Source organism: Ceratotherium simum, chromosome 5, assembly GCF_057802395.1.
Source record: "Ceratotherium simum simum isolate JZ-2026a chromosome 5, ASM5780239v1, whole genome shotgun sequence".
Taxonomy (NCBI): domain Eukaryota; kingdom Metazoa; phylum Chordata; class Mammalia; order Perissodactyla; family Rhinocerotidae; genus Ceratotherium; species Ceratotherium simum.
In genome coordinates, this window is record NC_141904.1 from 507,130 (window position 1) to 531,052 (window position 23,923).

Consider the following 23,923-nt stretch of genomic DNA (forward strand, 5'->3'; position numbering starts at 1 on the left):
AGTTTTTGTTGTTGTTGTTTCTTGCAGCTGAAATCATTCCTAATTGCCACAGGACATAGTATAGTTCCCACTAATCCTGGGAAACAATGCAGACTGACACAGAGAAGCATGAGTTTTATTTGGAATCAGACAGACCTGGGTTCAAATCCTGGCTCCATCATTTACTAGCCATGTGAATTTGAGGAAGGTAATATACTTCTTGGGATATGAATTTCCTCATCTGTTAAATGAGAGAATTGGACAAATGGATGCTAAGATCATACCATGAAAATAAAAAAATAGTGCCCCAACGTGCTAAAGATAAAAAAGGGTGGAATTACCGTGTATACTGTAGGGACAACCAAAGGAGGCGTATACTTTCCGTGGTCCATAGATCGCGTTTGGTTGCCCTAGACGTGACCCAGCAGGGTGCATTTCTTAAGGGCAAACAAGGAATTTACTCATGGCTGCTCTGATGTTGCCAAGAGCTTACCTCAGATCGTGACCCCATCTGCAGCATGTCAAGGAGAGTTTCTTGTTGCTTTGGTATACGGTTAGCAGCTGCATCTGACTGCTGCCGTCAGCTCCACGGACCTGGTCTCTGCAGCCTCCTCAGCGGCTGGAGCTCTGGCCGGACGGGTGTCATGGCAACAGCTGCACTCCTTGCACCAGAGATGTGCTTGTTTTTCTGAGAGCCAGGCACTGGCCTTCCACTTCGGGGGAAGATAGGCTTTCTCTTTCCTGAATCCTGCCGCAGCGTCTCTAGTCTCACTTTGAGCCCATGATCATCCCAGACTAGACTGCCTCCAATGGGCTGGTTTTAGGCCACAAGGTAGAACTTTCTGAGTTGGGACTTCCCCAGGTAGACACTCCTCAGGGTAGAATGCCCCAGATCTAACAAGTTGCCACATCTGAAGGGAAAGAAAGGAATTTGATGGTACTCATCCGCTTCCTAAAACAGTAGGCGTCTCTGGAGGCCATTGGCCAGGTTTTTATCTGACTTTTCTGGGAGACCAAGTCAGCTCTGCCAAGAAAGCAGCACTAAGTGAAACACTGGGTTCGGGGGGATTTTAGCTGTTTGAGGATGCTTGGAAACTACAAAGCATGTGCACAGCTTCTTCCCCAGAGAGGTTCAACCACTGTCTGGCCCACTGGGGTCCCTATGCTCAGCTCTGACTCCTTCAGCCCATCGATCATCCCGTCCCTCTGCAGGCTAGGCTGCCGGGGCTGGAAGAAGTTAGAAGATTGAGGAAAGCCAAGACCATGGCCGACACCTGTGTAGAATCCTGAATAACCTGAGTTCCTTAGGTTTTCTCTCTTACCAAAAAGGGGGATCTGGAAGGTGTGCATTTTTTCTTTCTGTGACGGATTCAATTATAATCGTATCTTCAATTTCGAGAAATAACCGCCATGTTTATGGCCAGTGCCTCACATGATGGGTGAGATGGTAGTGGGGATACAGTTGGAGCCTAAATTGAGTTTATTTCTGGGATTTGGAGCTTTCTGGGCAAGTCTAGAATCCTGGGAACAGGACCTCCAGGAGTCTATTTGCGTGTGGAAGTAAGAACTTCTCCTGAGACATAAAGAGTCAGGACAAGCTGTGCCCACGTTTACGGCCTCCGCCGTCAGGGTGGAATGGTGGTGTTGAGAACAGAGTGGTGCCCGGACCTCCTCAATCCTCTGGATATCTGCAGCCTCAGCAGAGAGTGGGAGCTGTTAGTGAAAGACAAAATAAAATGGGAAGAACTGTTTTCACACAGAAACCTCTGATGGGAGCAGGAGAGTTGGCCTCCCCTGGCCGAGTGTGGATTCTGTCACACCCGAGGATGGGTATGGCGGGTTCACGGCGTCAGCATGCTCAGCAGCAGTGGGAGGTGAAGCAGCCCCACTGAATGGTCTGGAAACAGGGGCAGGAGTGCTCTCCGGTAGGACCTCGGTCACTGGTGCAGGTGAAGGACTCACTCATGAGCGAATGTGCAACTTCGAGGGTGCAGGAGGTCCCTCACAGGGGGCCAGTGCCAGAAAACTGCAGCTCGTAGGTCAGTGGTCCTGGGTGGCACAGCTGGGCAGAGCGCTTGTGCAGGTGTACTGTCCCGTGTCCCATTGTGAGGGCCGTGACAGAGGGAGTCACACCAGAGACACGTTCAAGTCAGACTCTGAAGGTTGAGGCTGGCTCCTGAGAACAGGTGATCCTGCACGTCGGCCCGAAGGACAAGTGGGAGCAGTTAAGGAAAAGGGTCAGCAGGGGCCTTCTGGGCAGAAGGAAGAGGTGGTGCCGGTAGAGGCAAGAGGCAGGATGTGAGCAGGCCTGTAGGTGGCTTGGTCAGGGCAGAGCTGCGCCGCCCATGGAAGGGTGGAGCCGGGAGGAGACGTGAGAGGGAGGTGACTACCTAGTGGTCAAGTTCGGAAGGGCCTCGGGGGGCAGGCTAGGGAGGTTCATCTTGAAGCTGAGGTGGGAATTCTGGGTTGGGGGAGTGACATGATTAAATTCCCTTTAGAGAACCTCCAGCAGTGGTTGGGGACAGACTCGGGCTGGAGATGCGGACAGTTGTTGGGAGGTTCTTCTAGCAAGTGCAGCGAGAATTAGGAGAGCCTGAGCCAGCCCTGCTGGCCTAGTGGTTAAAGTTTGGGGCACTCTGCTTTGGTGGCCCAGGTGCCTTTCCCTGTCATGGAACCACGCCATCCATCTGTCAGTAGCCATGCTGTGGCAGCAGCTCACACAGAAGAACTAGGACTGACAACTAGGATATACAAACATGCACTGGGGTTTTGGGGAAGAAAAAAAAAGAGGAAGATTGGCAACAGATGTTAGCTCAGGGCAAATCTTTAAAAAAATAAAAATAAAAAAGAATTATGAGAGCCAGAACAAAGAAATGCAACATTGCAGTGCTTCTCCAGAGAAGGTCAGGCTGTCAGGAGGCAGTGCAGTGTCCTCAAGTGTAAGGGACATTGGGACGTTCTGGGAAAATGTAGGCTTTCCTTGGAGGTGGACAGACTTGGGTTCAAATCCCAAGGCCTCCACTTACTGACAACTGCCGTCAGTAGGGTACATGTGCAGCCGTGGGCGTCTACGTTTGTTCACTGATAAAATGGGGACGATGCCCCCAACCCCCAGGTGCTGTGGTCGGATGACACATGGGGTGTGCGAAGAGTCGCTCGCAAGCAGATTGGACGTATGAGGCCTTGTCCTGCTCTGCTCACAGGGCGCATACCAACCCCTGCAGCCTGTGGTTACCTGGGTCCACACACTAATCATTATTTTATACCAATTCCCTCCCCGTCTCTTCTCATTTAAAGATCATTACGGAGACGTGGCTCTCCCAAGAAGCTCAGGAAAGAAGCTGAAGCAACAAACAGCTGTCATGTCCCCTCGTGATTTTTACGCCTATGTGAATATAAATTTGATAAATCAGAGAGATACGTCTTCCCCAAATGTGCTTTTTAGTAACCCCTTTCTAAGACCTATCATGATTTTAAAGAAGATGAAAGTATGAAAAAAATGTTGTATTTGAAACAAAAGGAAGCATCTGAAAATTCTTGGAGATAGAGCATATTGTCTGACTCTTTTGGTATATTTAGCCAGGTATAACAATTTATCACAGATTACAACAGCAGCCTCATTTCGTATTCATGAACTTGATGGAGATAGAGATCCTGCTGACAATGGAATGAGGAGCCTCTCAGTTCTAAAGAGTCCAACGCTGAATTCTTATAAAAATATTCTGAGTTGTTCGTGATGGAGGAACATGAAAGAGTAAAAACCGCACTTCGAGCACTGGAGAAAAGTGTCAGACACCCTGGAGGGCTTGTTAAAACATGGCAGTTTCTGAGTCACCAGGGCTGGTCTGGGGCCCGGGGATTTGCATTTCTAACAAGTCCCCAGGTGATGTTGTGTTAGCTGGGGCTGCCATAACAAAATACCACAGACTGGGGATTTTAAACATTGGAATTTTATTTTCTCACAGTTCTAGATGCTGGGAAGTCCCAGATTGAGGTGCTGGCTGACTTAGTTGCTGGTGAGGACTCTTTTTCTGGTTTGCAGACAGCTGCCTTCTTGCTGCGTCTGCACGTGGAGGAGAGAAGTGTGTGCGTGAGCAAGCTCTCTGGAGTTTCCTCTTATGAAGGCACTAATCCCATTGTGAGGGCCAACCCTTATAACTTAATCTAACCACTGTTACCTCCCAAAGGCCCCATCTCCAAATACCATCACTTTGGGGGTTAGAGCTTCAACACGTGAATTTGGGGAGGGACACACATTCGGTCCACAACATCCCACCCCTGGATCCCCCAAATTCATGTCCTTCTTGCATGAAAAATACCTTCATTCCATCCCAATAGTGCCCAAAAGTTTTGACTCATTCCAGCGTCAACTCTAAGGTCTAAGGTCCAAAGTCTTATTTAAATATTATCTAAATCAGGTGAGACAACCTGAGGCAGAATTTCTCTCCAACTGAACCTGTGAAACCAGACAAGTTATGTGCTTCCAAAGTACATTGGTGGGACAGGCACAGGACAGACGTCCCCAGTGCAAAAGGAGGAACTGTGAGGAGGAAAGGGACAGTGGGTCTAAGCCAGTCCCAAAGCTAGCAAAACAAATTCCATGAGGTCTTTTTTTTTTTTTTTTTTTTTTTTAAAGATTTTATTTATTTTATTTTTCCCCCCAAAGCCCCAGTGGATAGTTGTGTGTCGTAGCTGCACATCCTTCTAGTTGCTGTATGTGGGACTCGGCCTCAGGATGAACGGAGAAGTGGTGCCTCGATGCGCACCCGGGATCCGAACCCGGGCCACCAGCATCGCAGCGCGCGCACTTAACCACCAAGCCACAGGGCCGGCCCTCCATGAGGTCTTAAGGCTTGGGAATAATCCTCTTTGGTTTGGTGCTCTGCCCCCAGGCCCACTGGGGCGGCAGAGTCATCCCCTGTGGCCCCACTGGGCGCCACCCCCACCACTCTCTGAGAGGGCCTGGAACCAGGAGGAAGCAGCCTCGGGCCTCGGCCTGTGGTGGGAGTAGCAGACTGACAGCTCTGAATTGCCTTCAGGGCATTCCTCCCTCTTCTTGAGGAATCAAGATGTTTGCAGCCCAAGAGCTCTATTCCTGTGGTCTGGTCCTGTAGAATCCCAGAAGTCTGACAATCTTCTGTCGTTCTGTCCATTTTTTCTGTTCCCTTTAGTCCCAGTTGGCAGTGTCTCTGCTGGTTTATCCCATCTCTCTTCCTGACTTCTGTGGAGATGGCTGTTAAGTCCATGAGTTGCACCGTGATCTCCATCAAATGATTGTTCAGTTACACCTTGAGTGTTCTTTTCAGAACAAGCTTTCTCATTTTTTGCAATATGGATAGGCTCAGAATTTTCCAAATCTCGAAGTTCTGGTTCCTTTCTGCTTAATAATTCCTTCCTCACCTCAACTCATCTCTCCACTTGCACTTTACTGTGTGCAGTCAGGAAGAATCATGCTGCTCCTTCAACATTCTGCTTAGAAATCTCCTCGGCTAAGTATCCACTTTCATCACTCGTGGGTTCTAGATTCCGCAAAAATCTAGAACACAGTCCAGCCCGATGCTTTGCCACTTTATACCGAGGATCGCCTTTCTTCCTCTTTCCACTCATCTGTTCCTCATTTCTCTCTGATCTCACCAGAATGGCCGTTACCGTCCATGTTTCTACCAACTTTCTGTTCACAGGAATTCAACATACGAATTTTGGAGGGACACAGACATTCAGTCCAAAACAATGCTGCTGGTCTGGGGACCACACTGAGTCCCAGAGCTCAGTCAGTGAACATTTTATCTTACAGACTTCCTAGGTGGCACTAAATAGTCCTATAACTCTAAGAATATTATCAGGAAACCACAGGCTGCTCCAAGCTTTCCGAGCTGTGTTACTCTTAGACCTGGCTGTGTCGAGTCCTGCTTTGTGCCCATTCTAGCCCTTCTCTGGCCTCGCCCCTCCCCATGAGCAAGGAGTCCATGAAGCCAAGTGACGTGCCACCCTGGAGCCTGTGTCTTTTTCCACACTCGTTCCTTGGGGTTCCTAGGGGTTCCTAGGATGCTGGAATTCTTTGTCCAAAAGGCCCTGAGCCCATTTCTTGAGTCTTTTCCCAGGATGTAGGGCATAGCCTGAGAAAGGGGGCAGGTCTGGAGAAGGGCAGACATGAAATTCTGAGGATCCTGAGAATTCTACCTTTGAACATGATCTTCCACATCATCAAGAAGGTGCATTTGTCAGGACAGAGGACGGAACATTTTTAAACCTCTTTTCTTTCAGCTGATCTATAAACTTTAAGTATCTATATAAATGGTACAGGGGTATCCTTTTGTACCTTTGTCCTGGGCTCCACAACTGTTATGGCAGACTGAACACAACTAGTAATAAAATAGTCAGGAAAGGTTACCCAAGGTCTCTAACTTATAAAACACTACTGTATCTTTATATGCTCCATTAAGATTATTTGTTCTATTTCTGTGAAAATGCCATTGGAATTTTGATAGAGATTGCATTGAATCTGTAGATTGCTTTGGGTAATATGAACATTTTAACTATGTTAATTCCTCCAATCCATGAACATGGATATCTTTCCATTTAGTTTGTCTTCTTCGATTTCTTTCATCAATGTTTTATAGTTTTCAGTGTACAGATCTGTCATCTCCTAGGTTAAGTTTCTTTCTAGGTATTTTATTCTTTTTAATGCTGTTGTAAATGGGATTGTTTCCTTAATTTCTTGTTCAGATAGTTCTTTGTTAGTGTATAGAAACACAACTGATTTTTGTACGTTGATTTTGTACCTTGCAACTTTACCGGGGTTTATTAGTTCTAACAGTTTTTTGGTTCAGTCCTTCGGGTTTTTGTATATAAGATCATGTCATCTGCAAACAGAGATAATTTTACTTCTTCCTTTCCATCAGGCCCCAACTCTTGTCTTAAGAAAGCATAGGCAAAACAAGTTAATTTAAAATTGGAGGAAACTAAATATAACTCCCAGTTTGGTCAAATCCTTCTTACCCACTTAGTTCAGGAACACCTGTTTTCTGCCTGTGTGTCCGGGCTGGCACTGATTTCTCTCCATTTTTTTCTCTTTCCCCATCCAGGATGTTCTAGACCCAACAGATATATGTTTTCCCAGCCCCTCAGTTCTTGTACTAACTGTACATCAGTCGTGATACGTGCAAACCACGGCTGAGGGTATAATTTTACCCCAAACGACAAACATCTGTGCTGAACTCTCATTCCACCTGGAACTGAAACTTAATCTTGGATAATGCTGGGCTCGTCACTTCTGAGATTTTCTCGGGTGGATTCAGGTCTCCCCCTTTCTCCCTAGGATCTCATCTGGATTCTGTGGGTGTGGATGGTGGGGTGGTTTACTTGGGTGGCTCTGTGGGTGGAACTGGGGCATTGTGTCCTTGGCTGTGTCAGCTGTGGGTGTGAACCATCTTTGTTCTAGTCAGCATTTATCGTCAGCATCCACCAAGGGGCCAACTGTCTCCCATCGCCTCCAGTCAATACTGTCCTGTTCTCCTTAACACTGACAGGAGACTCTCGTGGGCCTGCCTCTTCTGCACCTGGTAAGTGTCACATGGGAAAAACCTGGGATCCAGGGGAAGGCGTGTAGGAAGTGGCACTTTGGCTGCCCAGCCCATTTCCTCTACCCCCATTCTTTGGCACCTGCTGCTCCACGACCCATAAGTGGTGGGCAGAGCCCCTGGTGCTGACTGGATCCCACTCATTTCTCCTCCAGGAACACAGGGGTTCACAGGTCGGCAGTGTGTGTGATTAGTTCTGGTGGGGGGCTGTGAATGGAACAGCATGTGACCTCTGGGCCAGGCATTTAATGGCCGAGTGAGAGACACTCTGGTGTCCGCTCTTCCAACAGAGCAGCCAGAGGAGCAGCGGGGCCTCTCAGCCCGCGTCCCCTGGGTGGTTGATGCAGAACCCTAGCTGCCCTGCCTTTCTCATGTAACGTGAGCGGGAAGTGAACGTTGGTGGCGTTGTGCCTCCAGGATGCGAGCGGTTGTGACTGCAGCGTCCCTTCTCTCCTCACCAACACGATGGCACGGGGATTTCTGCAGGGCCCCAGAGAGAAAAGGCCGTCCTGCCACTTCCATGCTAGTTGCTGAGAATTCCATACAGATATGCGCCCCATCCTTCGGCTTCACCCAGGGCGTGTGGCCCCAGGGTCGTGTAATCGTGGGTGCCCTGTTGGCAGTGTTGCTTCTTCCTAACTTCCTTCATCGCCTTCTCTCTGATTGTGTGACTGTTCGGGCTGATGGAGATTTCCTGTGCTAATGAATTAGCATCAGTTCCTGTGCTCTTCTACGCAGACCAGAGAGAGAACTATTATGCTAGATTCACTGTTAGTACACAATACCTGGTTAAATAAGAGTTAATCAGCTTTGACAGTTATGGAGGAATTTGGGGGTCATGCGAGTAATATCTTAAAGAAAAAAAACCACTAGAAGTCAAGAAATTAAGAAATACAGAAGGAAACCAGCACTGAGTCATGGTTTGTGGCTGGTTGTATTTGGCCTTTTCTTACCTGGCGACTTTTCAGGCTCATGCGAGAGGCATGGGTTTCTCCCTGCTTCTAGAGATGAAGAAACTGAGGCTCAGAAAGTTGCCTAAAGTTGAATATTTTATAAGTGGCAGAATCAGGATCTAAACCAGAGCCCTTTTAACTCCAAAGGCCAAGCTGTAAACACCAGATGACGGAAGAGTCAAATCAGAAAATCCTTTTGAAGCCACAGGCAGGTAAGCAATCTCACAGAGTCAATGACAAGTGACGGCTGATGTAATGCACTTCATGTTATTCCAACACGTCTATGAGGGAAATAACTTAAATGCAGACAATAAACAGAAAAGCAACTTGGCTTTTGGTATTTTAACCATCATTTTAGATCAAAAGCTGGAATACTATGCCTATATTGCTGAGATTTCTTAGAGAATTATTTTATTCTAATCAAATGGCATGTTGATTAATGTCATCAGAACGAAGAAAACTAAATAATCCTAGCACATAGTAGTTTCAATAAATACCTATTGATTAAGTAAAAAAGTTCTGATAATATGAGTTTTTTTAAAAAAGACACTAAAATATAGACACAATAGATTTAACAAATATATTTGATAGAATAATTGAATTGAGAATAACCACTAATAACTAGAAGAAATGTTTTATAATGTATCCCAAAATATTATGTGTCTTTAGATCATTCTGAAATAGAACGAAGTTAGTCCTTAATATCAATTTGAGAGTCAAATGTAGAGAGAATGAGAAGAGAGAAGAGACACACGCTACTGTCGTGAAGAGGGATTTATTTCAGTGGAGTATTTATTAACATAAATAAACAAGTCTCAGCCCAGCAAACTAATCCTCGAGGACGCTCTCTTTTTACTCTGATTTGTTCGGTGCTTTTGCAGTGAAACAATCTAACAGCACGAGTGCTTTATTCTTAAGGCTACTTCCGACTGTTGAATTATTGATGTAGTCTAGGAGTCACACAGTTTCCGTGGCACCCGCCATTCGCGTCAATGAAAAATGAGATGAGGCTGTTATTGTAATTCAGTATTTCATTTCTTTGCAATGTATATAAAATTTCTGAAACTGTGACTGGGGTCATAGTAATATTTCTAGGAATAACTTCTGAAAAAGACACGAGAATTTATGGTACTTGAATGCCTTCCTACTTGGGAGAAAATAATTCCTATTGATGTTAACTGCTCGAGCGAGTGAAACGTTAGGAGTGACTTCTTGATCTTGTCATTCCAGGTGAGGATCGAGACGCTTGTCACCATTCAGTTTCAAATATGCCTTTTCCTCTTTGCCCCTTGGCCACTGTCTTCTTCATTATCAAAATTTATAGGAAATAATTTTGGGGAAAATGACTCCATTTTAGCTTACAAACAAACCAACTGAAACCCAAAACGTTCTGCACACGGAACAAGGTGCATTAACTGCTCAGTAAGAATATTATTTTGTGTGGGTGGCAAAGAATCTCTGTCGGTCAGCAAAGAAGGACAGCTCGGGTCAGGGCTGGGCAGACAGAGGTCACTGCTCAAGGGTGGTGGAGTCACGTTAGAAACAGCCGCAGCCCCGCTGCCTGCCTGATTAGGTTGCCCGTGGACTTTCCATTTAGCATATTGAATCCCTGTTATGAGCAAACGGCTGTGTTTGATGTGGGTCTGTGTCAGCAGGAGAGGGTGATTGGGGTCGAGGGAAAATCTTCTGGGTTGGTAAATGGTGTCATCTAGTCCCATACTGTTGATGTGCTGCTGAGGAAGCTGAGGTCCTCGGAGGTTAATTGACCTCCCTCCAGGTCAACTGCTGCTGTGATGGGCAAAGCTGGGCTGGCACACAGCCTCCTGAATTTCAGCTCATTTCTATTTCCACTCCATGACCGTCTCCCCAGATGTCTGCTTCTTGCTTACTTTGCGCAATAACCAGATGGCTTCTCCCCACCTCTCATTTATATGAACGGCCGTAGCACCTTGGACCTTAGCCATCTGTATTCTTTGCAGGAATGAACTTGCCTCTCTCCAGTCTTCCCCTAAATGGAGAGCATTTGGATACTCAGCTACAAGAAGGGTTCATGTGGGCAGGATGGCTGTGCTTCACATGGGTGGTTATGGATGTTAAGTGTCTTGCTTCCCTCCTGGGTAGGGCACAGACCTGGGGCAGCGAGCATGGCTGGTTTTCCAGGCTAAGAAGAAGTAGGGAGTGGGCTTGGCTGAGGCCAGGAGGGTAAGAAGCAGGGAGCCGAGGGTGAAAGTGTCTCTGGAACCAAACTGTCTGGATGAAGCCTCACCACCACAGGGCCGGGCAGGCTGAGTGAGGGCCCGGGGCACCTGGTCCTCCTCACCCGACCCTCCATGCTCTCCTAGTGGCAGAGGGCCTGGCTGGAGGAGTGCCATGACGGGAGCGGACTCTGCCCACTCCGGGTCTTTGTGGTGGGTGAGGAGAAGGCCATCGTTGAGCGGAGTTGGGCTCTGGCTGGAGGAATCGCATGTTTAGGACACATTTGGGGCCCTTTGGGAAAAACGGCTTCCAAATTTTTCCTAAAAACAAACAAAAAAAACCCTAAAAAAACAACTCTTACAATTGTTTCCAGTATTTTCAGTGTCAAAGAAGACTTACCCCAGAAAACATGCCAATTCCATCGAGTTTGAGTTTGTAAATACTTTGCTGTCATCTAGTCCCATACTCTGGATGTGCTGCTGAGGAAGCCGAGGTCCTCAGAGGTTAATTGACCTCCCTCCAGGTCAACTGCTGCTGAGACGGGCAAGGCTGGGCTGGCACACAGCCTCCTGAATTTCATAATAATGAAATTGCTATTTGACTTATCGTCACTGCATCTGAGGATCACTTCTGACTGAACCTCAGACAACCCTGAGTGTGCCAGTGATGACGTGTTTTAGAAACAGGTGTTATACTTTGCTTTAAGTGGAAAATCTCTCTTAATCTACCCAAATTTTTCAAAGAGAGCCAGAAATGATTCAAAAATTGAAAGGCTACAACCGTCATTAACTTCTATTGCTTGTGAAGATCCCCTTCAAAACCTGTGCTTAAGAAGTTCTTCCAGAAGCTCAGGAGAGTGGGGAGAAGTGTTTCCAGTGTGCAGTTGAAGAGTGTTCTCAGGTGTACACGTGGGGGTGCGGCTCAAAACGTACTGACAGAATAGAACTGTGAAATTTTTACTGTGGATTCACGTCAATAAACGTACAAAAGAAGCAGATGGGAAAAGTACTTGCTGCTAAACATGCAAAACTTAGGATTTAAAGATGGGAATATTTATATATTTTTTATATTTAAGAATATGGAGAAAAAGACCATAATATTGCACTTGGATTACCTGGTCCCAGTTCTGTATCAGTAAAATGTATGTATTCTCATCTGTAAAAAAGACTTTAAAATAGAGGCAGAAATAATGACCCCGAAAAACCACGTATTAAGTGCAAAAAAACCCCCCAAACACCCCAACCCCGAACAGCAAGAGGCTGTGATTTGAGTGGATTTAGTAAGTGAAAAGATTCAATACTGAAAATAATTATATTTATAGATAGCATCTGGAACAATTAACATGTTCACCAGTGAGTGACTGCAAAGATTGATACAGCTTGATCAAAAAGGAAGAAAAATTGGCCTTTGGCCCCATCAGAATGGTAAGCCAGATCCCTTCCTTTCTATAATTGAAGCCATTTACTTCTTTATTGTGGACTATCCTCTGGTTTATTAACATAGAAGTACAAAGGACAATATGACAAACCTTTGTTTTTCTCTTCTTTTATGAACTAGCTGATAGAGAATGCCAAATGTTCTGGAAAAAGGGAAATGAGGAAATGTATCCATCAATTTATAAGAAGTCACCATGTCCTTTTGTTTTATCAAGATGAATATATTTATAATTGTTCTTTTTTATTCTTTATTGATTAAACAAACAGAAAATAATTATGGATCATATATGCTGATTTATGCATTTTACCTCAGTTTTGCTTTTTTTTAAACAAGGTAATTGTATAAGTAAGGTACAATACCTAGTGGAATTTTTCAGATGGAGTTGACTGAGAAAACTAATTTCAAAGATTGTGTTCTGAAATTTGGGATCTTCTAATTTCAATTCTATATTTTAACATAATGATATATTATCTGAAAACAGAGTGAACGGTCTGGGATGTGGGGCATCGTTCCTGATCAGACAGCAAAATAACCTGACCTATATTCTGGGGAAGACGTGGAGCCAGGAGGGCCTCCCTGGGAGCAGAGATGGTGAGAACCACCTGAGTTGGGGAGTGCGACTGGGTCTCTGTGCCAGAGGCAGGGCCAGGATAGTGAGGCTGGTGGAGAGGGCAGCCTGGAGTGGAGGTGCCACGAGCAGGGGGAGCCTGGGGGGTTCTTGCTGTGTCCCACGTTTCCCTGAGTGGAGCTCTGCCTTCCCAAAGCCACTGTGAAAGGATGACGGCAGGGCCAGCCCCTGAGCTGGAGGACGCAGGACAGTACCCAGCACTGTGGTCTGGCTGCCAGCCCCTGAGCTGGACCCTGACTGTTCCCTCCTTGCCCTGCTCTCCCCTTTGAGAACTGAATTATCACTGAGGCAGCTGTTGAGAAAGAGCAGAGCTGGGGTGGAGGCCTGGGGGTTCCTTGAGAGACAGCATCACGTGAGGAGGGTGTCGAGAGGGGGTGGATAAAGTGGGTAATGACTGAGCCTAGACTGACAAAAAGGAGAGCAAAATTAAAAAAAAAAAATCAAAGACAAAGAAACTAGTCTAATGACCCTAGAGAAGAAGTGTTTCAAGAGCAACACTGGACACACGGTACCAAAGGGAGGGAACCTCAAAAGGTCAAATGTGAGGGCTGGCTCAGTGGTGTAGTGGTTAAGGTCACGTGCTCCACTTCGGTGGTCTGGGGTTTGCAGGTTCGGATCCCAGGCGTGGACCTACACACCACTCATCAAGCCGTGCAGTGGAGGCGTCCCAAATACAAAGTAGAGGAAGATGGGCACGGATATTAGCTCAGGGATAATCTTCCTCAAGCAAAAAGAGCAAGATTGGCCACAAAGGTTAGCTCATGGTCAAGCTTCCTCACACACACACACAAATCAAATGGGAGTATGAAATAAAGATATTCTTGGTCACACAAGTCCTCAAAAGTATCTGCTTTGAAAACACTGTTGAAAGAATTACATACCCTGGAAGAAGAAAAATAAACCCAAAACTCTAGGAGATATAGGAAATAAATAAATAATAAAAAGTATTGTCTGAAAAAACAGTATCAAGTAACATATATTTATTTACATGGGAAAAAATCTACACATTCAGAACTAAAGCTGAAGATGGTATCGTATCGCACGCACATATGACATCATAGCACGCATATGACACAGCACACGTATGCACATATACGGTACTCACAAGTGCATGGCGTTCACAACTTCAACAGCCCCTCCTATACGAGTCTGGGCTGCCCGCCCTGTGTAATCAGGGAACATGGCAGAGGAGACACTGTGACTTTTGAGGCCAGGTCAGAGGAAGCCCTGCAGCTTCTGCTTTGATCTCTTGGAATACCCACTCTGGTGAAAATGAGCAGCCATGTGAGAAGTTTGAAACCCTGAGAATGCCCCGGGGAGACTGTCCAAGCTAGCGAGTGACATGGAGAAGCCGCATGGAAGCAAGTCCAAGGCTATTTCGATCATCTCAGCTGCAGCACCAGATGTGCCACTGAAGGAACCATCTTGGCTGTCTAGCCCAGCTGAGCCTTCAGACAACTCCAGCCCCAGCCGTCATCCGACTGTAACTGCATTTAGAGACCCCAGGTGAGAACTGCTCATCTAAGTCTGGCCAACATCTAGAACCATAAGAAATAATAATAATAATAAGTTGTTGTAAGTCACAAAATGTTGGGGTGCTTCATTACAAAGCAAAAAATAATGGAAACAATTGAGTGGTAGATTGATTGCAAAAATGACCCTGATTATCCATCCTTCCCTGTGTCTGCCCTTCGCAATGTGAATTTACAGCTCATTTAATCAAGAGGTGGAGTCTATTTCTCCATCCATTGAGTCTGCATTGGCTTTGTGACTTGCTTTGGCCATTAGAATGTGGCCAAAAGTGACACTGTGTCAGTTCTGAGCCAAAGCTTCCGGAAGCCTTCCATACTCTCTTTCTTGGAATTCTGCTACCCCCATGAAAACAAGTCCAGGCCAGTGTGTTGGAAGATTGTAGAACGTGTCGAGCAGAGATGAGTCAGCTCAGTTATCCCAGACGAGGCCCCAGACATACAAGGGGGCCCAGCCAAGAGATTCAAAGCCATCGACCTGACCTGCAGCTGACCTCAAATGCATGAGTGAGCCCCACCAAGCCCAGCTCAGGTCAGGAGAACTGCCTGGCCAATTCATAGACTTGTGAGAAAAATGAATGTTGTTGGATGCCATTGAGATTTTGTGTTTATTACATAGTGTTCTTGTGATAATAGATAACTAAAGCAGATGGAAAGAAAAAAATCCATTACAAATTCACAGCTAAAGCTATGATAATACCATAGATGGTAATAAAGAGATCAGAAGGATATAAGAACGTGTTAAGATACTTGTTGGTCAGGACCTAGATAGGCAAGTCTTTCACAAGACTTCTCAAAGAAAAATAGAACATGCAAATAAACAAAATATGCCATGAAAGGAGGAAATAATTATACATAAAAGAGATTTTAAAACAAAATTATAAGCAACTATCACTTTGAATTTAAACATAGAAATCCCACATGGACCAATAACCATTAAAGAAATTGAAATGAAAATGATCTTCCTAACCAAGAAAAACTCTTGTTGCAAATAACAGAATCTGCTCAAGAAAGTTTAAGCAAAAAGGGATTTTTAAAGGGTATAGATTACTCAGACAATTTTTGGAAAGCCTGGTGAAACAATCTCTAGGCTGGACTTTCAGGAAGAACTCCCCAAAACTGCACTGCAGAACCGAGTTAGCGAGGGACCTGCTGTTGCTACTGTACTCAAAGAAGGCGGGATTGAGGAGCTCACATGACTGTGAGCTCCAGAATCGTGCTGTGTTTGCCTCCATCTACGCCAGAATTCATAGCTTCTCTCCAAGTGACTTGGTTCTGAATCAAACCTAGTGTGCATGCATTGGATTGAAGGAACACAAGTGATACCTGGCACTCTAGCTGCAAAGAAATCTTAGAAATGTGTTTTTCAGCTTTCTAACCTCTGTATGCTGGTATAAAGTTCAACAACCTGTTGAGTGGGCAAATCTATAGCATCTCTCACCCTTGACTTTTTGAGCAGAATATATAAATATTAATATTAAGAAATGGATGGGAAACAATAAACAGAAGTATAGCCCTTAATAAGTTAGGGATAATCAAGAGAAGGCTAAAAAGAGAATGTGTAACTTTCAAACTGTCAGAAAAATGTATTGAATTATCCAATGGAAGTTAGGAATGGAGGAACCCTCCCCCCTAAATATATGATTAATTGAAAACATGATAATTGAAAACATGATATAAGATTAGGAAAAAAATTCTGATATAACAGTAATTATAATAAATGTAAATGGGCTAAATCAATAAAAAAGACTCAGATTGGAAGAAATATGTTTTCTATAAGAGAAATATTTAAAACAAAACTCTGTAGAAAGGAAACTGAAAATTAATGAAAGCAGTGCATGTCAAGATTTGTTGGATAGAGCTAAATCAATTTGTAGAGAAAAATTTATAGCTTCGATCTATAGGAAAGAAAATAAAGTATTTTATTTAAGAAGATAGAAAAAGTTACACCAAACAAAAACCAAAGAAAAATGAAGAAAAGAAATATAAATATTAGAGCAAAAAAATACAGAGCAATAAAAATAGACAATAACAAATAGAAAACTTTCAAAATAATAGTTTTTAAAATTACTAAGAAGATTAGACACATCTCTGATGATTAATCAAGGACAAAAGGAAATATGCAAATAAAACAGTCAATGAAAAAAGTATAACTACAAATAAAAGAGATTTTGAAATAAAATTATAAGCAACTATCACTCTCAGATTTAAACGTACAAATTACAAATGGACAAAAGGCTACTGAAGGAATTGAAATGGACGTTATCCTACCTTCAAAGAAAAAAATCTCAACCTAGTTATTTATTTATTTATTTTTGGTGAGGAAGATTAGCCCTGAGCTAACATCTGCTGCCAATCCTCCTCTTTTTGCTGAGGAAGATTGGCCCTGGGCTAACATCCGTGTCCATCTTCCTCTGCTTTATGTGTGGGATGCTTCCCACAGCATGGCTTGATAAACAGTACATAGGTCTGTGCCCGGGATCCAAACCTGCAAACACTGGGCTGCCAAAGTGGAGTGTGTGAACTTAACCACTACGCCACAGGACCAGCCGCATCAACCTAGTTATTTTAATGGATGGGTTCTCACGAATTTCAAGGAGCAAATAATTCTCATCCAAGTAAATTGTTCCAGAAAATAGAAAAGACTAAAAGCATTTTTGAGGCTGGCATAACCTTGATTCCTAAAATAGAGTCAGTAAAACAAAAGAAAAACTTAAGTGCATTTAATTTATGCCAGAGATAGAAAATTCCTATGTAAAATATTTGATAATGAGAGCCAATCATATATTATAGAAATATAATATGATCTAGTAGTATTTACCCCTGGAATGCAAGACCAACTTAAAATCAGAGAATCTATCATTGAAACCGACCACATTAGTAGATAGAAAGAATTTGATAAGTTTAACATCTGTTGGTGGAAAAATAGTACCTTACAGTAAACTAAGACATGAAGGAAACTCCCTTAACTTGATAAATTTTACGTACAAAAACTCTACAGAAAACATCATATTTAACGGAGAAATTTTAAATGCGCTCCCTTTTAAATGAGGAATAAAAGAAGGATGTGGTGTATCAGCACTGCTGACTGTCCTACAAATAACTGATGGTCCCGGCTGATGCAGAAAGACAAGGAATGGAAATGAGAGCTAGAAGGGTTGGAAGGGAGAGCAAACTTGTCAGTATTCGCAGATGATATAATCGTCCTCATAGAAAACAGCACAATAAACAAACTCTCAGTTTAATAGAGTTCAGAAGTTTGCTAGTTAAAGAGAAACTTAGAAAAGTCTACCATAAGCAATAATTTACTAGAAAATGCCATAGAAAAAGACACTGTTTATAATAACAACAAAAATTATAGTTAGAATAACCTACAAAGAATGCAGAAAATTGTTATGATAAAAAATTGAAAAACCCTATAAAACACATAAAATAAGACCTGAATAATTGGAGAGCTGTAATATGATGTTCATGACAGGATGACAATGTTGTAAAGATATAAATTGTCCCCCAGTTAATTCATAAATTTAATACAATTCTATAGAAATTTCTTGTAATGTTGGAGTGGAGATTTTCTTAAACATGATGCTAAATTTGCAAAAATAAGGTGAAAAGATGGTAGATTTAATTATGTCCAAATTAAGGATTTCTAGTTAATGAAGAACACCATAGGCAAATTTAACAGGAGAGGATGAACTTGGAGAAGATATATATTGCACATTAACAAGGGATTAATATCTAAGATATACAATGCACAAATCAATACGCAGAAGAAGATGGTCAAAAGAAATGAGTGAGAATCCACAGAAGGAGAAATCAATGGGTAACACCTATGTGAAGAGATGCCCAATTTCAGTGGTAATCAGAGAAATGCAAATGAAAACAGTAAGAAGACCCACTTCACCACCATCAGATTGGGAAAAGGTGGACAGGGGGTAACAACAAGTGTGGGCAGACAGGGATTCTCCTCCACCTCTTGCAGCTGTGGAGGACGACCTCTGCAGGGCAGTGTGGCTGTCCCTGGTGACAGCAGTGGGTGCAGATAGCGGATGCTATGTGGCAGTCAGAGGTGGCAGTATTGTATCTGTGTAGATGCAGCTTGCTCCTGGACACTGAGAGACAGATGTAGCTCAACACTATTTCTACAAACTGAAATCGCATTCACACTCCTTTCCAAGATGTGTTTAGACCCAAGGACACGTATTAAACACATTAGAATTAATGCCTCTGGGGCAGGGGGAAGAGAAGTAAGGGCATGGGTGGATTATGACGGGAAAATGCAGAAACTAAACAAGAGGAGGGCTTGGGATGCGTTTGTGATGACAGAACCTGAAACTGAAGAACACTACTCAACACTCCACCCGAAGTCCACAAGGAGAACAAGAAAGCGAAGGGGGGAGTGTGCACCACGAGTCCTTGAGGCGGCGGGTGGCCGCCTAGAGAGACCCTGAAGCAGCAGGGCCAGCGTCCCGCGTCCTTTCAGGGCCTGGCGGCAGGGTGTGAGCCAAGAGGGAGCTCAGGGCTGAGCCTGTTCCACCCGGCGTCAGCATATCCCAGGCTCAGACCTGATCGTTGGGTTCTCTCTGTGAGCCGTGTGCTCTCGTGAGTGACATATGGCGTGGGAATACTTGATACTAAAGACAAAGAACTGCTTGGTGAGTGCTCACTGCCGTGGCAGGTGTCTTAGTCAGTCTGGGCTGCTGTAACAAAGTACCACTGGCTGGGCGGCTTATAAACAACACAAGTTTTTTTTTTTTTTTTTTTTTCAGGTGTACGTCATTGTACTTCTATTTCTGCATAGATTACATCATGTTCACCAACCAAATACTAATTACAACCCATCACCACACACATGTACCGAATTATCCCTTTCACCCTCCTCCCTCCCCCCTTCCCCTCTGGTAACCACCAATCCAATCTCTGTCCCTATGTGTTTGTTTATTGTTGTTATTATCTACTACTTAATGGAGGAAATCATACGGTATTTGACCTTCTCCCTCTGACTTATTTCACTTTGCATTATACCCTCAGTGTCCATCCATGTTGTCACCAATGGCTGGATTTCATCGTTTCTTATGGCTGAGTAGTATTCCATTGTGTATATATACCACAGCTTCTTTATCCATTCGTCCCTTGATGGGCACTTAGGTTGCTTCCAAGTCTTGGCTATTGTGAATAACGCTGCAATGAACACAGGGGTGCATGTACCTTTACAAATTGGTGTTTTCAAGTTCTTTGGATAAATACCCAACAGTGGAATAGCTGGATCATATGGTAGTTCTATCCTTGATTTTTTGAGGAATCTCCATACAGTTTTCCATAGTGGCTGCACCAGTTTGCACTCCCACCAGCAAGGTATGAGAGTTCCCTTCTCTCCACATCCTCTCCAACACATATTGTTTCCTGTCTTGTTAATTATAGCCATTCTGACGGGCGTGAGGTGATATCTCATTGTAGTTTTGATTTGCATTTCCCTGATAGTTAGTGATTTTGAACATCTTTTCATGTGCCTGTTGGCCATCTGTATATCTTCTTTGGAGAAATGTCTGTTCAGGTCTTTTGCCCATTTTTTAATTGGGTTGGTAGTTTTTTTGTTGTTGAGATGCATGAGTTCTTTATATATTTTGGAGATTAAGCCCTTATGAGAAGTGTGGTTTGCAAATATCTTCTCCCAATTGTTAGGTTGTCTTTTCGTTTTGTTGATGGTTTCCTTTGCTGTGCAGAAGCTTTTTAGTTTGATGTAGTCCCATTTGCTTATTTTTTCTATAACAACACAAGTTTAATTCTCACAGTTCTGGAGGCTGGAAGTCCATGATGAGGCCGCCTGGATGGTCAGGTTCTGGAGAGAGCCCTCTTTGAGGTTACAGACTGCCGACTTCTCGATGTATCCTCACAGGTCAGAGAAAGAGCGAGCTCTCTCCTGACTCATAAGGGCGCTCATCCCATTCAGAGGCTCTGCCTTCATGACCTCATCTACCCCTAATTACCTCCCAACGGCCCCTCTCCTGACATCATCACTTTGTGGGTAGGGTTTCAACATCTGACACAAGTGTCCAGTCTAGAACACAGGGTATATGGACTCTGTGGCAAAATGTCACAGGGTGGTTTGTAGAGGGCATGCCAAGCCTCTCTTTCCAAAAAAGAGCTCTGTGAGGAGCAGAAGGCCCAGATGCACCCCTCTCCCCAGGACCATGGCAGAATTTACTGGGCTGTCCTCTTACTCATCCACCATTTTGGAGTGGTTCCTCTCCACACCAGAGCAGCATGTCCAGAGACTGCACGCAGGGATGAGTGGGCATCTGCCGTGGCCCAGAGCTTTGCGAAGGCCCGGTGTCCAATCATAAATTAGCCCCTAAGGGGGCATGAGAACATCCCCATAATTTGTTCTGACAAAAGCTGGATTAAACATTTCCAGGTCATTTGTGCTCAGTGTGGCTCAATTAGACGCACCCAAACCCCCAGGCATCTGGCTTGTTGTATTTTTGGAGAGCAAACCAGGACAAGAGAGAAAGTCACCAAGACAACTCCATGTGGCTGGGAGACAGGAGGTCACGCACACTGGACTCCCCGCTGCCCGGCTTCGGGACGGACACCATTCATGCCCCATTTGATGAGGTCACCTTGTGGGGTTCTCTTAGATGGGGACATATATTCCAAAAGAATGTGGATTTACTTATTTCTTCTTAACATAGACTTCAAAGTGCCATTATTAATACAAGCATTTCCATAAAGATGTCAGATCTCATTTTTTAAAATTGCAGATCTCAAATTTGTGCTGTCTCTGCTATTTCATATTCAGAAGCATTGTGTGATTCATTATGCAGCACACGTCACTGGATTCCTTAGGGTTCCATATAGTCCAGCAACTTCTCATGGTTTGCAGAAACATCATTCCTGGCTTGCAGTAAATGAAATAGTTTAGTCGTTTTAAATGCAGAGTAGTCCCCACTCGTTACATTTTCTCTTTCCTCAGTGTATTTATCTTCCAGAAAAGAGGCACGTAGAGCTTTTAAAATTTGTTTTGCTTTTAAGCTAGTGGTTTCATTATTTTTCTTTTAAAACAACTTATTTAGGGTTTAGGACCATTTTCCCCCGTGACGTTAGTTTTAAATTGGCTTTTTGTCTTGCACTGTTTTCCTGAAGACTCTTTGGCTGTAACGGGGATGGCTGAACAAAGCTAATGAGCTGGGTACATTTTTCCCCTATTTACTTCTTTGGAACAGCTTTATACCTGCTTAATGCTCCAGAGCATACGAGCTACTGAAGTATTTTCCAAATTGTCTTCAGGTTTGAATTACCTAGCAAAGTTCTGTACACGTTTTTAAAGGGAGATTAAAACCAACAGCAACAACCACAGTGATGGCCCTTGAACATCAAGTTAACAAAGGGAATAAATCAGGTCAGTGTCTGACTGCACACCGGTTGGTAAAGACCAGCTTCCGCTCTGTGGAAGCACTAAAGCTGTTCTCTGTGCATTTCCCTTCCTGTCCTTTGAGCATCTGCACAGATAGCTCAGTGGCTGTATATAGAGCTGCTGTATAAGCGCAGGTGCAGGGAAACGCAGCACTTATTAGTCCAGTTGACCATTGAATAAAGTGTCATGGGACTTTTCCAAGATTAAAGGATGCCTCTGAAGCCAGAGTTGGAAGTTACTGATTTTGTTTTCCTTGCAACAAGATGAACATTTTGGGACTCCAAGTCAAAGGATTTTGTTGTCCCTTTCTTCACTATCAAATACAGAGCTAAGTAATATTCTTATATGTCTGCCTTCCAGCTTTCTGCCACAGTGAGATTTAAAGACCGGAATAGTCGTGGAAGCCTCAGTGGCAGAGCTTTCCTGGGGATGGACTACAGCAGAAAGCTTCTGCTCATAGTTCCCAAGACCTCGGCAGAAATGAGGTGCCCGTTCCAGCAGAAAATAGGAGTAATGGGGCGTGGTCTGATTCTTTTCTAGACCTTCTTCAGAGCAGGAAGGTCGGGTCCCTTGTGTCTGTCGGTAATAGTTCTCCTGACTCAGTCAGGACAGTGGAGACGGGTGCTTTCTCTCCTCCGGAAGAACGGTAGAGACAAGTCAGCACAGCTTCTAACGGGGCTTTGAGCAAGCTGTTTGGCAGGCGTTACATTTTCTCTTTCCTCAGTGTATTTATCTTCCGGAAAAGAGGCACGTAGATCTTCTTATAACTTGCTTACAAACAATGGTTACAGTCTATTAACTTCCTTTTGTTCCCCGAGGAAGAGAAAAATAATTACACCGTCACGTTAGATTGTCCTAGGATTTCTGAGGGTCCCTTCTAACATTCTGCCCTTGATTTATCAGTTGGTAACCGATATCTGAGACATTCTCTGATGCATAAAATAGGCTCTTCTTTGATCTGTTAAGGCTAAATAAAGATGGATAGTTAATGATTATCTGCCCTGATGACAGTGTAAGAACAAGAAGACAATACTCCCAAGTCCAAGAAATGCAGAATTTCCATGCAAGGGTATTTTCATCTCAGCAGTCTGGAGACTACCATTTACAGATTTCAGATAGTCACAGATTTGTTCAACGTATTTGGCTTATTGTTGCTTCCATTCAATTTTCAACTTTAGGATTATTTATCTTGTATTATCTTTTTTTTTTCCCTCCCTGAGAAAGATTAGCCCTGAGCTGACATCTGTGCCAGTCTTCCTCTATTTTGTATGTGGGTCACTGCCATAGCATGGCTGATGAGTGGTGTACGTCCTCGCCCGGGATCTGAACCTGTGAACCTGGGCCACCAAAGCGGAGCGTGATGAACTTAACCACTACATCACGGGGCCAGCCCCTGTATTCTCTTCTTTTATTGAAGTATAATTGACATACAATGTTATATTAGTTTCAGGTGTACAATATAGTGATTCAACATTTATATACACTATGAAATGATCACCACAAGTCTAGCAACATCTGTCACTGTACAAAGTTATTACCATATTATTGACTGTATTCCCTATGCCATACATTACATTCCTGTGACTTATTTATTTATAACTGGAAGTTTGATTAGGAGGTCTTAATCCCCTTCACCTATTTAGCTCATCCCCTCACACTCCTCCCCTCTGGTGACCAGCAGTTTGTTCTCTGTATCTATGAAGTTGTTTCTGTTTTGTTTTGTTTGTTCATTTGCTTTGTTTTTTAGATTCTACATATAAGTGAAATCATATGGTATTTGTCTTTGTCTGATTTATTTCACTTAGCATAATACCTCTAGATCCACCCATGTTGTCGCAAATGGCAAGGTTTTATTCTTTTTTATGGCTGAGTAATATTCCACTGTGTATATATACCACAAATTCTTTATCTATTCATCTATCAAAGGACACTTAGCTAGCTTCCATGTCTTGGCTATTGTAAATAATGCTGCAATGAACATAGGGGTGCATATATCTTTTTGAATTAGCATTTTTGTTTTCTTTGGATAAAGAAGTAGAGTTGCTGGATCATATGGTGCTTTTATTTTTGAGTTTTTGAGGAACCTCCTAACTGTTTTCCATAGTGGCTGCACCAATTTACATTCCCACCAACACTGCACAAGAGTGTCCATTTCTCCACATCCTTGCCAACACTTGTTGTTTCTTATCTTTTTAGTAACAGCCATT

At 43.7% G+C, this 23,923-nt stretch overlaps 1 pseudogene; it reads left to right on the forward strand.

Moving 5' to 3' along the window:
* The first annotated feature begins 8,678 nt into the window (after nt 1-8,678).
* The window catches only part of LOC147916944 (tRNA-uridine aminocarboxypropyltransferase 1-like), a 36,813-nt pseudogene continuing 21,568 nt past the window's right edge, over nt 8,679-23,923 (forward strand).